Here is a 19,012-nt window from a genome sequence, read left to right on the forward strand (position 1 = left end):
ATGTATGCCCCTAAATCCTATTGTATGATGCTATGTATGATATTATATTTGACATTATGTATCACTTAATATTGTGTTTGATAAATTTGTTTTATTATTATCTAAATATAATGGCAACATGAATATTGGGGCATTATTATATAGTCCATGAGATGTATTGTATGTGATTTAGTCACAGAAGATGTAAAACAAATTCCTTGTAAACTCAAAATGTAGTTCGTAGTCAGTGATGAAATTGAGCATTTGATCTGCAAAGACTATAACATATCAACTAAGAAAATTTGTCCTGATCGTGGAAATAGATATTTCTAGTTGGTATGTATGTTTTAAGAGTTAAAACATATTGAACAGGACCGTTGTGAGATTTATTATTCTCCTAACGACTGCCAATAATAAACTCACGACTTATATTTGCATAAACTCTTAATCCTGAGAGAATAATGGACTTAATCATGAGGTTGCTTTGATATATCAGGAGTGAGATCTAAAATAACGGTCAAAACTTCAGTATGTTGGGCAACCACATTTAGTGTTGATGGAACATATATTCTCAATATAGAATTCATAGTCTCTTAGCGGAGATATAAAATATTCCCCTGAGATTAATTTAATGGGTTTGTTATTCAGAGAGTTAGGCCTAACCACTTTAGTAAGGAGTTACTAAAGTATATATTTATGGAATTGGATTTCAAAAATATATGATGAATAACTTAATGGATTAAACTGGGTACTCAAGGATAAGATGTAGTAATTTACAAAGTGGCAGTCTACATTTATGACTTTATGTTATTACGAATATTTTATAAAGGGGTTGCATGTACAATAAAATTTTGGAATATAATTTATAAATATAGCCTAGAGTGCAACTATATTTATATAGTGGTATTAACTATAGTTAATGATAAGACGCTTTTTGGCATTCTCCCTTTGGAACTGATTAAGAGACCACACATCTTGGGCGTTAGTGGAATTGGAGTGAAGATTGAAAGTGTTCCAAAGTGGCTTTCCTCCAAAATGGCTTTCTTGATCATCCTACTTGCTTTTACAACTTGTAAGTTTCTCTCTCTCTCTCTCTCACTCTCTCAATATTTGATTTTTTATATGATGGTGGCTAATGAAATATTGATGACAGGTTTATCATTACCAAGAATGTCAAATGTTGTTGGTCACTGTTCTCGCGAAGTTGATTGTACATTCATAATCAAATGTCGTCCTAAGTGCTTCCCCCTTTGTGTAAATGGGAGCATGTCAGTGCTTTTGCGCTGCGACCCAAAATGAAGCTACAATTGAAGGCAATCATGACAATCTGGCAACAATTAGCAAATACTACTCATTCAAAAATAATGCAAACTAAATTGAGTACTAGAAGTTGTACTTGTCTTGCTTCTAAAAAAAAAAAGGTTGTGCCTGTCTTGTCAAAGGGATAATAATTTCAATCTAAAGGTTGCAGGTGTTGCAAAGTCTAAAAAGAAATAACATCATTTATCAGTTTCATTAATGTTGAAATAAAAAGGACACTTTGGACTTCATGGCAAAGAAAAAAAAAATTGTGGGCCCCAACACAATCCTATAGTTTTTGGGCCTGGCCACTACATTAATTTGTATAAAAATTCATTGGTGAGATAGATGGCTAAGTAAAGGGAATTATAAACATGAAACTTTCCTTCAAAAAAAAAAATAAAACTAGAGTGAGATGAAACACAAATTTTTGAAATTAAAATAATTAAATATGTGAAATTTTTGCTTTATTGATTAGAAACATAATATTTTTTTTATTGAGTGTTACTAAATTCGAGTACAAATACCATATTCCAAATAAGTCAATTTTTATATAAATCTTAGAAAAATAAAAATAGAAATTCATTTATATAAATGATTAGTGCACCATTTATAAATCATTAATACATGAAAATAAATGCATATATGCCATTAATACTTCTTGGATATACATAAAATAAATTCATACTACTACAATGTTTGGTTGATATTTAAGAAAATTGGATTCAAATCTTCTAGATTTCTTAGGGTACTCTACCAAATAAATTTCCGTAAATCTTGACATTTCTTTAATAATTTATTGGTCTAGATTTTGTTATGTCAACATTCCACTAATAGTAATTTTATTGCTTTTTTTGCAGCATTATTTTATTATTTTAAGAGTATTGTTAGTAGAATGCTGAGATGACAGAATCTAGACCCTTAAATCAGGATTTAAGAAAATCTATTGATAGAATACCCTAGGAAATCTATAGGATCTAAATCCACGAAAATATGGCTACATAAGAAAATATGACTACAGTGAATGAATATGCATTTAATTCTTCTTTTACTAATCAAGTGCACAATTATTTTATATTATCAAATGCATGTGTTATTAAAATTTGCTTTTCTCTCATGATGGTTTTTAGTAATTATTGGTAAACTAATCTAAATATGAGGAAGAGTGTAATATTCCAAATCCACTAATATTTTTTATAATAATTAATATTCAAATTAAATTATTTTAATATAAATAATTAATAAATATAATCATACAATTTCATTTTATACAAATTTCATGCACTATGCTTGTGTCTAGAAACTCTTATTTTTTAATTAAAATATAAAATCTTTGAGTGGAGGCCAAAAGTAATTTTACTTTAAGTGTAAAATTTTTGTCCTAATTTTATGAAATTTGAACTTGAATTTTAACTTCATATCCTTAATTTTTCTTACTGTGTTAATTTTTGGGAATTATATTTTCAATTTAAAAATGTTAATTTACATTTATATACTTAATTTGTCTTATTAACAAATAATTTTCAATTATATGGTAGATTTAATTTTCTAAGTATGGAAAAGTGAATACTAAAACAAAAATGTATTTACACCATGATAATTAATTCACGCATTTATCACAATAATACATGACCATATTATCAGACATTATAAAGATTACTATCTAACACTGTAAAGATTACTATCATCAGGCAAATCACTTTGCATAGTCATAACAAAGTCTAGAACTAGACCAATAAGAAAATAATGGATGTCATTTCTTCGAAAATGGCTTTCTTGATCATCCTACTTGCTTTTGCAACTTGTAAGTCTCTCTCTCTCTCTCTCTCTCAATATTTGATTTTTTATATGATGGTGGTAAATGAAATATTGATGGTAGGTTTATCATTACCAAGAATGTCAAATGCTGCGGTTCATTGTTCTCGCGATGTTGATTGTACATTCGCAATCAAATGTCGTTCTCCGTGCTTCCCCCTTTGTGTAAACGGAGCATGTCAGTGCTCCTGCACTGCAACCCGAAAACAAGCTACTGTTGAAGGCAATCACGACAATCCGGCAAAAATTAGCAAATACTACTCTTTCAAAAATAATGCAAACTAAATTGAGTACAAGAAGTTGTGCCTGTCCTGCTACTCAATAAAAAATGTACTTATCATGTCGTAGGGATAATAATTTCAAACTAAAGGCTCTAGGTGGTGTAAAGTCCAAAAAAAAATAAGATCCTTTATCAATTTCATTAATGTTGAAATAAAAAGGACACTTTGCACTTCATGGAATAGAAAAAAAATAATTGTGATACCATATGAAGGAATTGCAAATTTCTCTAACAGTATGTTAGGATTCATTTCCTATAATCCAATTGTATGATTTTATCTTCTTACAGTTCATGTCCTAGAATCCAATGTACAATTTTACCTTTTTAACAAAACCTTTTTAATTACAGAGACTATTTAATATGATCATTAGAAATGTTGATACATTTGGAATACATTAAACTTGTCTTGCCCCAATTTTTCATTGGCAAGAAATTGTCTTCTTTTTGAGTAAGATAGAGCCTAACCCCTCAAGGTTTTAAAATGCCTATTTCCAATTTCAACTTGCTGCTCATCATATAAGGCTTAAGACTTCCCCCAATATAGGTAATGTGAAACTTAGTCAAGATTTTGTTCTCTCGCACCTTACCCAACTTAAGAGGTATATTGGCCTTTTGGGTTCTCATAATCTACCCCCCTTAATAGGCCACATTTCCTCATGTGGGACATACACACCATCCTATCGTGTAGGATTCCACTCTGTTACTATTTTTCATGCCCCAATTCTTGATTGACAAGACATTCTTCTCTTTGAAAGTGACACATAGGCTCATCCTCATCTCTCATCATCAAATTCAATTTCTTCTAAGGATAATTGATTTTTGTGATCGCATTGATAATAGCTAGAGTCTATAGAATTTCTACCTATTGTTTTTTTTTTTTAAGTACAATCATTTTCAATGTTTTGGATTACTAATTTCTTTTTAATATGGGTAATAGCGTAATAAGCCTTAATTGAAATATAATACAAATATGTTATATTATATTAGTTAAAAGAGGGGACTTTATTTTAATTAGGGGGCTTGGGAACTGACTTAGTCACCTATATGCTAGAGTTCGCCCAGAATATTATATAAATTGCATGGTAAAGACTTTGGTTTGTGTTATTAAGATTACCTACAAGGTAGGAGGATCAAGGATGGGAATAGGCAAAGTAATTCAAATATGGAAAAAAAAATTTATCTTGTTAGTCCATGTTGGGTTAAAATGAATTGACCCCTTGCAAATTAATTAATTATCCAAGTTAATTAATTAGATCAAATTGCATGCAATAGTGTGGAAGCACAAACAAATCACCAATTATTCTAAATACAGCAGAAAATAAATTTAAAACAGGTGATTTGTTTACGAATGGGAAAAACCACTGAGTCAAAACACCACTGAGTCAAAACCCCACCGAGTGAATTTAAGGTCATCACTCCCAAGAATCCACTATTATCAATCACAAGTGGTTACAAACATAAGCAATCTTACCAAACCCTTTGGCTATATCCTGAAATACCAACCTACAGTTGAACTCTTACCCCAATACCGAATTAAACTTGTATCGTAGCAGCAATCCTTTTGTTCAATGCTCGAATCCTAGTACGTGACTAACTCCAGCAACTTGAAGAGGTTGTTGGCTGCAAAGTTCTTCAATTCTTCAACAATGAAGATCAGGAAGCTCCTTGGTTACAAAACCCTTGGCGAAAAGACGTAATAGATTATTCAGAGAGAATAATGAATTGGAGCATTATCTGCTTGCGCGATAGCCTTTAAAATAAGCCTTATATATGTCTAGAGTTGTGAGAAAAGAAACCCTATACAAATATTTCAACATGGGCTGAAAATTAGATTTGGAAATTCTGATTTCATAAGTCTCGACAAAAACAACTTGTGTCGAGCTTCAACATTAAATCTCGACACAAGTCTTTCTGTGGAGATTGCTGTCGAGCTTTAATAAATAGCTCTTCTTCACTTGTTTCTTGGTCAGGTCCTCATGGATTTAATACTTGACTTGAACAAAATGTTTCTTGAAAAGAGAAAGAAAAGCTCGATAGAAAGGAATTTTCAAGGATCTGTCGAGAAGTTGTCAAGCTTGAAGAAAAGGAGTTTTTCAAGAGAGGAAAAACAAATAAAGATGAATGCAACAAGCACGCTACTCAAGCAATGATCCAATCAACATGTTAAGCTCTCTAGACATCTCTCCACATATAAGCATAGCATCCACAGATCCAAAAACACACACACACACGCACGCACACTAAATACGTCTAACCAATTGTATATTTCAAAAAATAAGTTAAGACAGCTTAGTGAGCATATATCAACACATGTATCTCTTATGATGGCCAAATCACATTGTACCTGCACACGTATCGAAAGTAGCAAAGAATTTACATGTTGTGTGTGAAAACATAACAAGTGTGCACAAGTTTCTCAAATTATGACGATTTAAGGTATGAGAAAATCTAATAAACTCACACACAATCATAACAATTTGATGGGGACTGTCACCTTCAAGGTATATCATATAACTCCCACATCTCCTAGAAACACGCTTACAACCATATTAAAAGCATTTTGATTCTTTTTGCTTTTATATTCTTTGCATATTTTCTTTTTGAACATATCATGTGTAAGCATGTAAGAGAGAAAAGAAATACCCAATTATGTAAGCCAAAACACCACAATTTCGCAATGTCGAAGCACATAGATGTTATACATGATTGGTGAGTTTTAGTGGTGAGATGGTTATTTAAGCCTTTCTCTTAGGATTAATCGCACTCATCACAAACACGAGCCACAAAGCTCACTTGCTTAGTTGTGCATTTGAGATGCTCATCTAAGCTACAAGAGATACAAAGTTTAGAAAACTTTGTTTCAATGGCCATCCAGGGTACACAAGTACCAAAATACACAGACACACACTGTTTTTGTATTTCTCTAATTTTTCAATTTTTTATTTTTATTTTTAGGTAAAAATAAAATAAAACAAAACTGAAAAAAAAACAAATAAAACATGTAAACATACAAAGCATAAAACTAGACGAACTCAAAAACAAGAAAACAAACACAAACATGACATGTGAGACCAAGAGAGGGAGGAAGTGACTGAATCATTTGGAGCCTTTTTTCTTCCACACTTTGGAATTGGTGGAAGATCATTTCCTAGAGTTGAACCTTTGTTCCAGAGGTGAGGAGGAAGAATTGAAACCATTCAAGTTCGAAAGGAACATGAGGGCCTTGAGAAGATCTCCAAGAGGACCTAAAGATGGTGGAATCTGATCTTGACCACCAGATGATAACACACTATTACTATGTTGAGTGGCTAACCACTTATAGCAATTTAGATGAGTGCGTCTTGAAGCTCCACAGTGATGACAAAAATGGGGCTTCTTTGGTTGAGACTTCTTATTATTGTCTTTCTTAGTCCTAGAGTTCCTAGTCTCTTTCTTTTCAACCTTAGGGGATGCTCCTAGAATAGATTTGCCCTTGTCTATGTTCTCATTAGCTATCTCAGTTTTAGTTTCAATTTTCTCAAGATTTTCATTATTAGCAGGTGAGAAAAAATCCTACTAGAGGAGGCAATATGAGAAGAGTTAGAGAGTTCATACCCCAAGCCAGTTCTATCAAAAGCTGATTTCTAGAGGTTCAACATTTCATCCAGCTTTGCACTGGAAGTCCTCTCCGACTAAACTTGAACTTGGAACAATTCTGCTTCAAGCTTCTTGGTTCTTTTAGCCAAGAAATTATTCTCAAATCGCAATCCTCCAATGATTTGATAGGCTTCATCAACCTTGGTAGAGAGCTCCTCTTATTCCACTCTCCACTTCACTAAGCTTCTTAGTAGACAGCCTATACAACTTTACATACTTTTCAGATATTTTGTATAACTTTGCATAGGCTATATGGATGTTATCCTGTTCATCCATCTTCTCGAACTTGGATTCCACTAAGTCCTCTTCTTCATACACTACTTCTATGATCCCCTCAGCAGGATCCACTATGGTAGTGAAAGCACTCAAGATTCCTTCGTCATCACTGTCATCTGACTCAGTCTCAGGCTCATTATCACTCAAGGTAGTAGCAAGAGCCTTGCTTTTCACAATCGACATGAAATATGTTGGAGATTCTTGTTTCATGTGTCCAAAACCTTGACATCCAAAGCACATTGGTCCGGAGGGAATAGTATACTGACCACAATCCTTAACATCCTTCTTCCCTCTGTCTTGACTTTGAGTTGAGAAGAACTGCATTGCTTACAGTCCTTGTCAAAGCCTTTCACATTGGCATTCTTCATGAACTTCTTGAACTGCCTAGTGATGTAGGACTTCATTTTGGAATCTGCATCATCTAAAGATTCATTAGTCTCATTACTTTTGGCCTTCAATGCCATATTCTTACTTTTGCTTCCTTTCCCTAGTCTAGTCAAACCTGATTCGTAGGTTTGCAAGTTTTCAATCAGCTCCAACAAAGTAATGGTTTCAATGTCCTTTGATTCTTGAATCACTGTTATCTTGGAATGAAATCTCTCAAGGAGAGATCTGAGTACCTTTCTCATAATCTTGGGCTCTGGAATATGATCACCAAGATTGAATGTTGAGTTCACTCTTTCCTTCAACTTGGCATAGATTTCATTGAACATCTCATTCTTTTCCATCTTTATCTCCTCAAACCTAGTCATGAGCCTTTGGAGCTTTGAATCATTAACAACCTTAGTCCCTTCATAGGTTGTCTGGAGGATAGCCCAGGCTTCCTTTGCAACTTCAGTTAAGGATACTTTTTGAACTCCTAATTGGTCACCTCACTAAATACGGCATTCAATGCTCTATTGTTGAAGTTTTCAACTTTGGTCTTGGCCTCATCCCAATTAGCCGATGCTTCCTTTGGGTTCACCCAGCCAATTTCCACAACTTACCAGACCTTTTCATCTAAAGACAGCAAGAAAGCTCTTATGCGTACTTTCAAGTATGCATAGTTAGTGCCATCAAATAAAGGAGTTATAATAAGATACTATCATCTATCCATGACAAATAGGGGTCAATGGATCACACAGCAAAGATTAAAACCTAATCAGAGTGTGCCCGTTCTTATAGCACTTGTTGTGTTAAAATGAATTGACCCCTAGCAAATTAATTAATTACCCAAGTTAATTGATTATATCAAATTACATTCAATAGCATGGTAGCTTAAAAAAAATCACGAATTATACTAAATGCAGCAGAAAATAAATTTGACACAGGTGATTTGTTTACAAATGGGGAAAACCATCGAGGTAAAACCCCATCGGGTGAATTTAAGATCACCACTCTCAAGAATCCACTATTATCAATCACAAGTGGTTACAAGCATAAGGAATCTTACCAAACCCTTTGGCCTATCCCGAAATACCAACCTATAGTTGAAATACCAACCTATGGATTCCATTCAATGCACAAATCCCAGTACGTGACTAACCAATGATGCACGGATCCTAGTACGCAACTAACTCCATTAACTTGAAGAGGTTGTTCGCTGCAAAGTTCTTCAATTCATCAACAATGAAGATTAAGAAACTCCTTGGTCACAAAACCCTTGGCAAAAGACGCAGTAGCTTCTTTAGAGAGAATAATGAACTTGGGTACTATTTGCTTATGTGATGACCTTTAAAATAAGCCTTATATATGTCTAGGGTTATAAGAAAAGAAACCCTATACAAAAATATTTCAACATGGGCCGAAAATCAGATCTGAAAATTCTAATTTCGTAAGTCTCGATAGAAACAACTTGTGTCGAGCTTCAACATTAAATCTCAATAGAAGTCTTTCTGTCGAAATTGCTGTCGAGCTTTAATGAACAGCTCTTCTTCACTTGTTTCTTGGTCAGACTTTCATGGCTTTAACACTTGACTTGAACAAGGGACACAAGGGATCCATATAAATGCATGAATATAAAGAAACAAGATGCTATGGATGAGAAGATAATAGAAAGATCCAAAACATGTGAAAAGCAATGCATGCAAGAGGGTCTCGACAAATCGAGCAAATTGTCGCTACTATCAAGAGAAAACCCCATAATCTTGATGGATCGAGGATTTATCAGGAATCTATCAGTCGAACAGAATGCATGAAAATTTGGCTCAATGGATCGAGAAGTTGTCGAGAAGAAACCCAAAAATCTCGATGGATCGAAGATCTGCCAAGATTCTATCGAGGCTGAAGAAAGAAAGCTTGATAGAAGTGGAATCTGTCGAGCTTGAAGAAAAATAGCTTTTCAAGGGAAGAAAAACACATAAAGATGAATGCAAAGGTCTCATCTTCCTCCATCCTTATTTCTTCAAAACTACTAGTGATTCTTTGAAGATTCATAGTCTTTACTGCCTTGGTACCTTTATAGGCGGTCTTAAGAATGGTCCGTGCTTCCTTGGCAACTTCCATGGATGATATTTTCTTGAATTACTCATTGGTCACCCTACAAAACAAAGCATTCAATTCCCTACTTTTGAAATTTTTCACTTTAATTGTTGCTTCAACATAATCCATCGACACTTCCTTTGGCTTAATCCAGCCAACTTCAACAGCTTGCCGAACTTTTTCACCAAGAGCCTACAAAAAAACTTTCATATGAACTTTCAAGTATGCATAATCAGTGCCATCAAATAAAGGAGGAATCAAAAGAGATTGTCCATGATCAGAGTGTACCCGCTCTGATACCACTTGTTGGGAAATTTATACCCCGGTTGATAGAGTTAATAAGTTTTAAACCCAAGTTGTTAATTATATTTATTATGAATAAACCTTATTAAAACAAACAAACATCAACATTTTGCACAATGGAATAGTAAATAAGACAAGAAATGACCTAGGAAAATCAATGAGACAAACTTGTTTCATAGTAAAAACCCTGGGGGGAAACCTTCTTTAAAAGCAATTCACTATAGTAAATAAAAGTTTCAGATCTAGTACAAAAAATTTGTCCCTAGAATCTACAATCCTCGTAAATGAACTTACAACAGAAACCTTCTACTGCTTCAGAACCTCTGAACTCTCTAGTATATGAACCCCACACTTTTGCACGTGACTAACCAATGATGCCACGTAACTAACTCCAACAACTTAAAGAAGATGTTGTTGGCTTCAAAGTTCTTCACTTCATTAACAATGAAGATCAAGAAGAACTTGATTACAAAACCCTTGGCGTAAAGATGCAGTAGGTTCTTTAAAGAGAATAATGAACTAGGTCACTATCTGCTTGTATTCTATTGGCATGCACTTTTGATAGCCTTTAAAATAAACCTTATATATGTCTAGGGTTGTGAGAAAAGAAACCCTATACAAATATTTCAACGTGGGCCGAAAATTAGATTTGGAAATTCTGATTTCGTAAATCTCAACAGATACAACTTGGGTCGAGCTTCTGTCAAGTTTTAACATTAAATCTCGATAGAAAGAATTCTGTCAAGACTTTTGTCGAGCTTTAATGAACAGCTCTTCGTCACTTGTTTCTCGATCAGATCTTCATGGCTTTAAAACTTGACTTGAACAACATGTTTCTTGAAGTCTTAAACCCGTCCTAGATCTACCCAATTACAAGTAAAGTGCATTTTGTCAAAGGATTATCTAATTACATAAAATATGTCCCTAATAGCTTGTTGTTCTTATTACCTATAAAAGGAAATGTAATTTATTAGGAGTACTTGGGAAATTTGTATTTATATTTTGTTTTAAATAATTAAGAAAATCTATTAAGAAAATCATAAAAGATTGGTTAGTATATAAGAAAAGATTGGTTAGTATATTTTGTATCTAGTCCCTTAAATCATAAAAGATTGGTTAGTATATAAGAAAATCTATTAATAGAGTACTATAAGAAATCTATAGGATCTAAATCCAAGAAAATTTGACTACAGTGAATGAATATGTATTTAATTCTTTTTTTACTAATCAAGGGCACAATTATTTTATATTATCAAATGCATGTGTTATTAAAATTTGCTTTTCTCTCATGATGGTTTTCGTTAATTATTGGTAAAGTAAACTAGATACGAGGAAGAGTGTAATATTCCAAATCCACTAATATTTTTTATAGTAATTAATATTCAAATTTTATTATTTCAATATTAATAATTAATAAACATAATCATGCAATTTCATTTTATACAAATTACGTGCACTATGCTTGTGTCTAGAAACTCTTATTTTTTTAATTAAAATATAACATTTTTAAGTCGAGACCGCAAGTAATTTTAGTTTAAGTATAAAATGTGTGTCATAATTTTATGAAATTTTAACTTGGATTTTAACTTTATATCCTTAATTTTTCTTATTGTCTGAATTTTTTGGAATTATATTTTAAATTTGAACATTTTAATGACAGGCACTTCTTCAACTTGTTTCTATGACTGACTTACATGGCTTTAACACTTGAACTTGAAACAATGTTTCTTGATGCATTAAATGCATCCTAGATCTATCCGAATACAAGTAGAGTGCGTTTTGTCAAAGGATTTGCCAATTACATAAAATAATGACATACGTTCCTAACAAGTAAAACACATATATCCTAACAATCTCCCCCTTTGGCAATCCGTGACAAAACTACAACGAACAAATGAACATATGAGAGAAGTCATAAATCACTCAACTCGCACTCACTTGTTAAGTACAATAAAATCTATCATAACACAAACTCTTGAAAAACTTTGCAAGAAGAGAGTTTATGGCAAGTAGACTTTGACAACTTGTATTTCTAAAACACTTTAAACAAAACACATCAAGGCATCTTTGTGTGAAGCAGAAATAATAGATTGCATACAAAAATAAGAAGCATGTGTATAAAGAAAGACAAGAAACAACACATGTAAGGATAGGTGAAATAAAACATACATCATCATATATACCACTTGATAAGCATCATGTATGTAAAAATGGTCACAAAACCTAGGTACAAGAACAATGTATCTCCAACAAAGAAAGAAAAGAAAAGATACATGTAATCTACCTACTCAATAACACCACTCCAGTGTCTTTCTCTCCCATCTTTGCGGGGAACGTTACCTCACCATAAGCTCTGATGATGTCATCGACTGACGATCATTTCTGGCTTCATCACCAGTGATAACAATTTCAACTTGATCTACCCCAAATCAACCAACTCGATCACATCCTGCACAAATTTTCTAGCCCCAAAGAGTTAAGTCTCAAAGAGTTGATGGGTACATAAGAACATCGCAAAATCTTTGCCTCAGCCACCGAGGTGAATTGGGGATGAATTTTGGTAACTTCATTTAAGTATAGTTACAAATTTTCTATTATAATTTATAGACATTAGTTTTTTTTTTATTACCAACAAAAGGAAATATAGTGTATTGATGAGTACTTGGGAACTTTGTATTACTATTCTGTTTTAAATAATTTAGTGAGGGATTCAGAGTTTTTCTATTTTAGATTATTATTAGTTGCAGACCCACGCGATGTGTGGAAATATTTGACGATTTATTTTTCTGTTAAGTAAGAAAAATGAAAATAGTAGATGAGACTTAAAAGTGTTAGTTTCAAACCATTCTTAAAATGATGTGATTATTTTCAACTAAAATATAGTAGATACAATATATTAGATTTTCAAAATTAAACTATCAATAGTTTTTAATTTGAAGAGTTTTAAATTTAGAAATTTTTTTTAGGACACATAATGCATTTTAAATTAATTATTATAGATATTTAATAAATAATGTAATGTGTGGTTATATTTTGTTTCTAGTGCTCCTTACAAATGGTTTATCCTTTATACGTATTGAATGGCCTAATAATGAGGCAAATTAAAGTAAATCCATCACCTATATTAAAAAAAATATGATCTTTAATAACATAAAAATATATATGTAATTTTATTCGGAATCATACTCAAAGAATGAGAAATAATTGTCAATGAAATAGCTCATATTTTAGTTTCTACACATACCTTTCTTCTCAAAGTATCATCGAATTTGACTAAATGGACTGAAGTGGATCGACTGGAGTGAATGGACTGAACTAGACAAAATAGACCGAATGGAATAAATTAGACAATAATAGACCGAAGTGGACTGAAATGGACCGAAATTGACTGAATGGACCAATAAGGATTGAAGTGGACAAAATTGAATGGACTCGAAACGAATCAAAATGGACTTAAATTGACGAAATGGACCAAGTGGACAAAAGTGGACCATACTAGACCAAACTAAACCAAAATAATATGCTAATGTGGGTCGACAGGAGCATGGTAACAATAAATTATTCACTTTAGCTTTTAAATATAAAAATTCCTATCTTAATTGTAGGGGAACATGTGCCAGGCCCATTTCAAAGCCAAACTAAGAATGTTGGGCAGCCCACATTAGAGGAGTGAGCCTAGCCCAATGACAAACGAATTATGAAAGACCCAACGCTTAAACATGTGAATCCAAATTGAACATTAATGCATATCACAAAGACCCGAATTGACGACAGGCACAAGTTACAAAGTAAATTGACACAGTCAGATCGGTGGGATCCACTGCTAATTTTCGATTCGATAGGGGGGAACAGTACCATTGATTCACAAGACCACTTAGATCCTAAATTCGGTAGGTCCCACACATGTGAGGGAGATTCCATCATTATGAAGACCCTACTAACGAAGAGTATAAACAAGGGGGTTTGAAAATTGGGGAGGGGGGGTGAAATCACAATAGGAATGAGAGTCATACATTTCGAATTTGAGATTCATCTTGGGGCACAGGGGAACAAACTCAGTCCGAGAATCATATCCTTGGCCCAAGCTTAAAATCAAAAGTGACAATCTGCCTTAGTAGCTCAGCCCATTATAGTTAACAACTGCACTTAGGTGCTCCCATCATGGGCTAAAAATGTCCTTAAAAATAAAAACAAAAACAAAAACAAAAAATTTGAGGGCCCCAGCATAATCCTATAGTTTTAGGGCCTGGCCACTACATTAACTTGTATAAAAATTCATTGGTGAGATAGATGGCTAAGGAAAGGGAATTATAAACATGAAACTTTCCTTCAAAAAAAAAATTAAAACTAGAGAGAGATGAAACACAAATTTTTAAAATTAAAATAATTAAATATGTGAAATTTTTGCTTTATTGATTAGAAACATAATATTTTTTTTATTGAGTGTTACTAAATTCGAGTAAAAATACCATCTTCCAAATAAGTCATTTTTTATATAAATCTTAGAAAAATAAAAATAGAAATTCATTTATATAAATGATTAGTGCACCATTTATAAATCATTGATACATGAAAATAAATGCATATAGGCCATTAATACTTCTTGGATATACATAAAATAAATTCATAGTACTACAATGTTTGGTAGATATATAAGAAAATTGGATTCAAATCTTCTAGATTTCCTAGGGTACTCTACCAAATAAATTTCCGTAAATCTTAACATTTCTTTAATAATTTATTGGTCTAGATTTTGCTATGTCAACATTCCACTAATAGTAATTTTCTTACTTTGTTTGCAGCATTATTTTATTATTTTAAGAGTATTGTTAGTAGAATGCCGAGATGACAGAATATAGACCCTTAAATCAAGAAAGATTGGTTAGGATTTAAGAAAATCTATTGATAGAATACCCTAGGAAATCTATAGGATCTAAATCCAAGAAAATATGGCTACATAAGAAAATATGACTACAGTGAATGAATATGCATTTAATTCTTCTTTTACTAATCAAGTGCACAATTATTTTATATTATCTAATGCATGTGTTATTAAAATTTGCTTTTCTCTCATTATGGTTTTTAGTAATTATTGGTAAACTAATCTAAATACGAGGAAGAGTGTAATATTCCAAATCCACTAATATTTTTTATAATAATTAATATTCAAATTAAATTATTTTAATATAAATAATTAATAAATATAATCATACAATTTCATTTTATACAAATTTCATGCACTATGCTTGTGTCTAGGAACTCTTATTTTTTAATTAAAATATAAAATTTTTAAGTGGAGGCCAGAAGTAATTTTACTTTAAGTGTAAAATTTGTGTCCTGATTTTATGAAATTTGAACTTGAATTTTAACTTCATATCCTTAATTTTTCTTACTGTGTTAATTTTTGGGAATTATATTTTCAATTTTTAATTTTTAATTTACATTTATATACTTAATTTGTCTTATTAACAAATAATTTTCAATTGTATGGTAGATTTAATTTTCTAAGTGTGGAAAAGTGAATACTAAAACAAAAATGTATTTACACCAAGATAATTAATTCATGCATTTATCACAATAATACATGACCATATTATCGGACACTATAAAGATTACAATCTAACACTGTAAAGCTTACTATCATCAGGCAAATCACTTTGCATAGTCATAACAAAGTCTAGAACTAGACCAATAAGAAAATAATGGATGTCATTTCTTCAAAAATGGCTTTCTTGATCATCCTACTTGCTTTTGCAACTTGTAAGTTTCTTTGTCTCTCTCTCTCTCTCTCTCTCTCTCTCTCTCTCTCTCTCTCTCTCTCTCTCAATATTTGATTTTTTATATTGATGGTAGGTTTATCATTACCAAGAATGTCAAATGCTGCGGTTCATTGTTCTCGCGATGTTGATTGTACATTCGCAATCAAATGTCGTTCTCCGTGCTTCCCCCTTTGTGTAAACGGAGCATGTCGTTGCTCCTGCGCTGCAACTCGAAAACAAGCTACCGTTGAAGGCAATCACGACAATCCGGCAAAAATTAGCAAATACTACTCATTCAAAAATAATGCAAACTAAATTGAGTACAAGAAGTTGTACCCGTCTTGCTACTCAATGAAAAATGTACTTATCATGTCGCAGTGGATAATAATTTCAAACTAAAGGCTCTAGGTGGTGTAACGTCTAAAAAGAAATAAGATCCTTTATCAATTTCATTAACGTTGAAATAAAAAAGGACACTTTGCACTTTATGGCATAGAAAAAAAATAATTGTGATACCATATGAAGGAATTGCAAATTTCTCTAACAGTATGTTAGGATTCATTTCCTATAATCCAATTGTATGATTTTATCTTCTTACAGTTCATGTCCTAGAATCCAATGTACAATTTTACCTTTTTAACAAAACCTTGTTATTTGCAGAGACTATTTAATATGATCATTAGAAATGTTGATACATTTGGAATACATTAAACTTATCTTGCCCCAATTTTTCATTGGCAAGATATTGTAGTGACTAGCCAATGATGCACGAATCCTAGTACGCGACTAACTCCATTAACTTGAAGAGGTTGTTGGCTACAAAGTTCTTCAATTCGTCAACAATGAAGATCAAGAAGTTCATTGGTCACAAAACCCACGCGAAAGACGCAAGAGGTTCTTCGCAGAGAATAATGAACTTGGGTACTATCTTCTTGTGTCATGGCGTTTACAATAAGCCTTATATATGTCTAGGGTTATAAGAAAAGAAACCCTATACAAATATTCCAACATGGGCCGAAAATCAGATCTGAAAATTCTAATTTCGTAAGTCTCGATAGAAACAAGTGTCGAGCTTTAACATTAAATCTTGATAGAAGTCTTTCTGTCGAAATTATTGTCGAGCTTTAATGAACAGCTCTTCTTCACTTGTTTCTTGGTCAGATTTTCATGGCTTTAACACTTGACTTGAACAAGGGACACAAGAAATCCATATAAATGCATGAATATAAAGAAATAAGATGCTATGGATGACAAGATAAGAGAAAGATCCAAAACATGTGAAAATCAATGCATGCAAGAGGGTCTCAACAAATCGAGAAGTTGTCGAGCTACTATCGAGAGAAAACCCCAAAATCTTGGTGGATCGAGAATCTATCAAGAATCTATCAGTCGAACAGAATGCACAGAAATTTGGCTCAATGAATCGAGAAGTTGTCGAGAAGAAACCCAAAAATCTCGATGGATCGAAGATCTACCAAGATTCTATCGAGGTTGAAGAAAGAAAGTTCGATAGAAGTGGAATCTATCGAGCTTGAAGAAAAAAGAGTTTTTCAAGGGAGGAAAAACACATAAAGATGAATGAAATAAGCAAACTACTCAAACAAACATCCAAGCCACATATTAAGCTCTCAAAACATCTCTCAACATATAAGCATAGCATCCGTAGATCCAAAAACACACACACATACACACACACACACACTAAACAAGTCTAACCAATATTATATTTCAAAAACAAGTTATGACAGTTTAGTGAGCAAATATTAACACATGTATCTCCTGTGATGGCCAAATCACATTGTACCTACACATGTATCAAAAGTAGCAAAGAATTTTTGCATGTTGTGTGTAAAAACATAACAAGTGTGCACAATTTTCTCATATTATGACGATGTGAGATATAAGAAAATTTAATACACTCATACACAATCATAACTATTTAATGGGGACTATCACTTTCGAGGTGCATCATATAACTCCCACATCTCCTAAAAAAATGCTTGCAATCATATTTAAAAGAATTTTGATCTTTTTTGCTTTTATATTCTTTGCATATTTTCTTTTTGAACATATCATGAATGGGCATATAAGAGAGAAAAGAAATACCCAATTATGTATACCGAAACATCACAATTTCGCTATGTCAAAGCACATAGATTTTATACATGATTGGCGGGCTTTAGTGGTGAGACAGTTATTTATTCCTTTCTCTTAGGATTTTCTAGTCCTTCCCGTCAAAAAGAGTGATATGAGTATTAAGATTTAAGAGACTAACTTAATTGTACTTATCACAAAAATGTGTCACAAAGCTCACTTACTTAGTTGTGCATTAAAGTGCTCATCTAAGCTAAAAAAGAGATAAAAAGTTTAGAAAATTTTGTTTCAACGGCCATCCAAGGTACACCAGTACCAATATACACAAACACACATTGTTTTTGTATTTTTTTTTCATGATTTTTCTCTTTTTAGTTTGAAAAACAAACAAAATAAAAACTTAAAAACTAAACAAAAACATACAATCAACATGAAGATGAAAAGCAAGATTCTAAAAGCAGATAAGAAATCAAGCAAAGAGAGTCCTACTTCAAACAAAAAGAATTAAAGTATAGGACAATAGAAAAGGCAATTAAGTCTTAGGCTCATTTCTCATCCACACAACACAAGTCTTTGGCCGTGAAGATGAAAAGGAATGTGTCCTAGTATGTCTACTAAAGGATATATAGGAATTAACATTCTCCTAAAATTGAGTTAAAAAGCTTAAAGCTTTTAATAACTCTCTAAACAAAGGTGTTGAACCTTGAGAGGGAACTCCGTAATCGTTTGGACACTTGCTTATGAGGATACAACTTGAAGCAATTAGGACGAATGTATCTGAAAACACTACAATAGTGACAAACATGAGTAGTTTTTGAACTCCTAGGCTTCCTAGAGTGAGGTCTAACAAAGGATTTAGAATTAGCTAAATTAGTTTTGGATTTCATACATTCATCACCTTTCTCAAATCGGGGCACGTAGACAAGCCTTTTGATCCAGAAGCCTTGGAAGAGAAGGGATTTGAAGAGTTAACATATCCTAAGCCAGCCTTATCAGAATTAGGCTTTTGAGGACTCAATACCTCATCAAGCTTTGTACTAGACATCCTCTCTATTTGAGTTCTAGCTTAACTAAGTTCAACCTCAAGATTCTTGACCTTCTTTTCTAGTGA

The sequence above is a fragment of the Castanea sativa genome, chromosome 3 (genome assembly GCF_040712315.1).
Source record: "Castanea sativa cultivar Marrone di Chiusa Pesio chromosome 3, ASM4071231v1".
NCBI classification, from domain to species: Eukaryota; Viridiplantae; Streptophyta; class Magnoliopsida; order Fagales; family Fagaceae; genus Castanea; species Castanea sativa.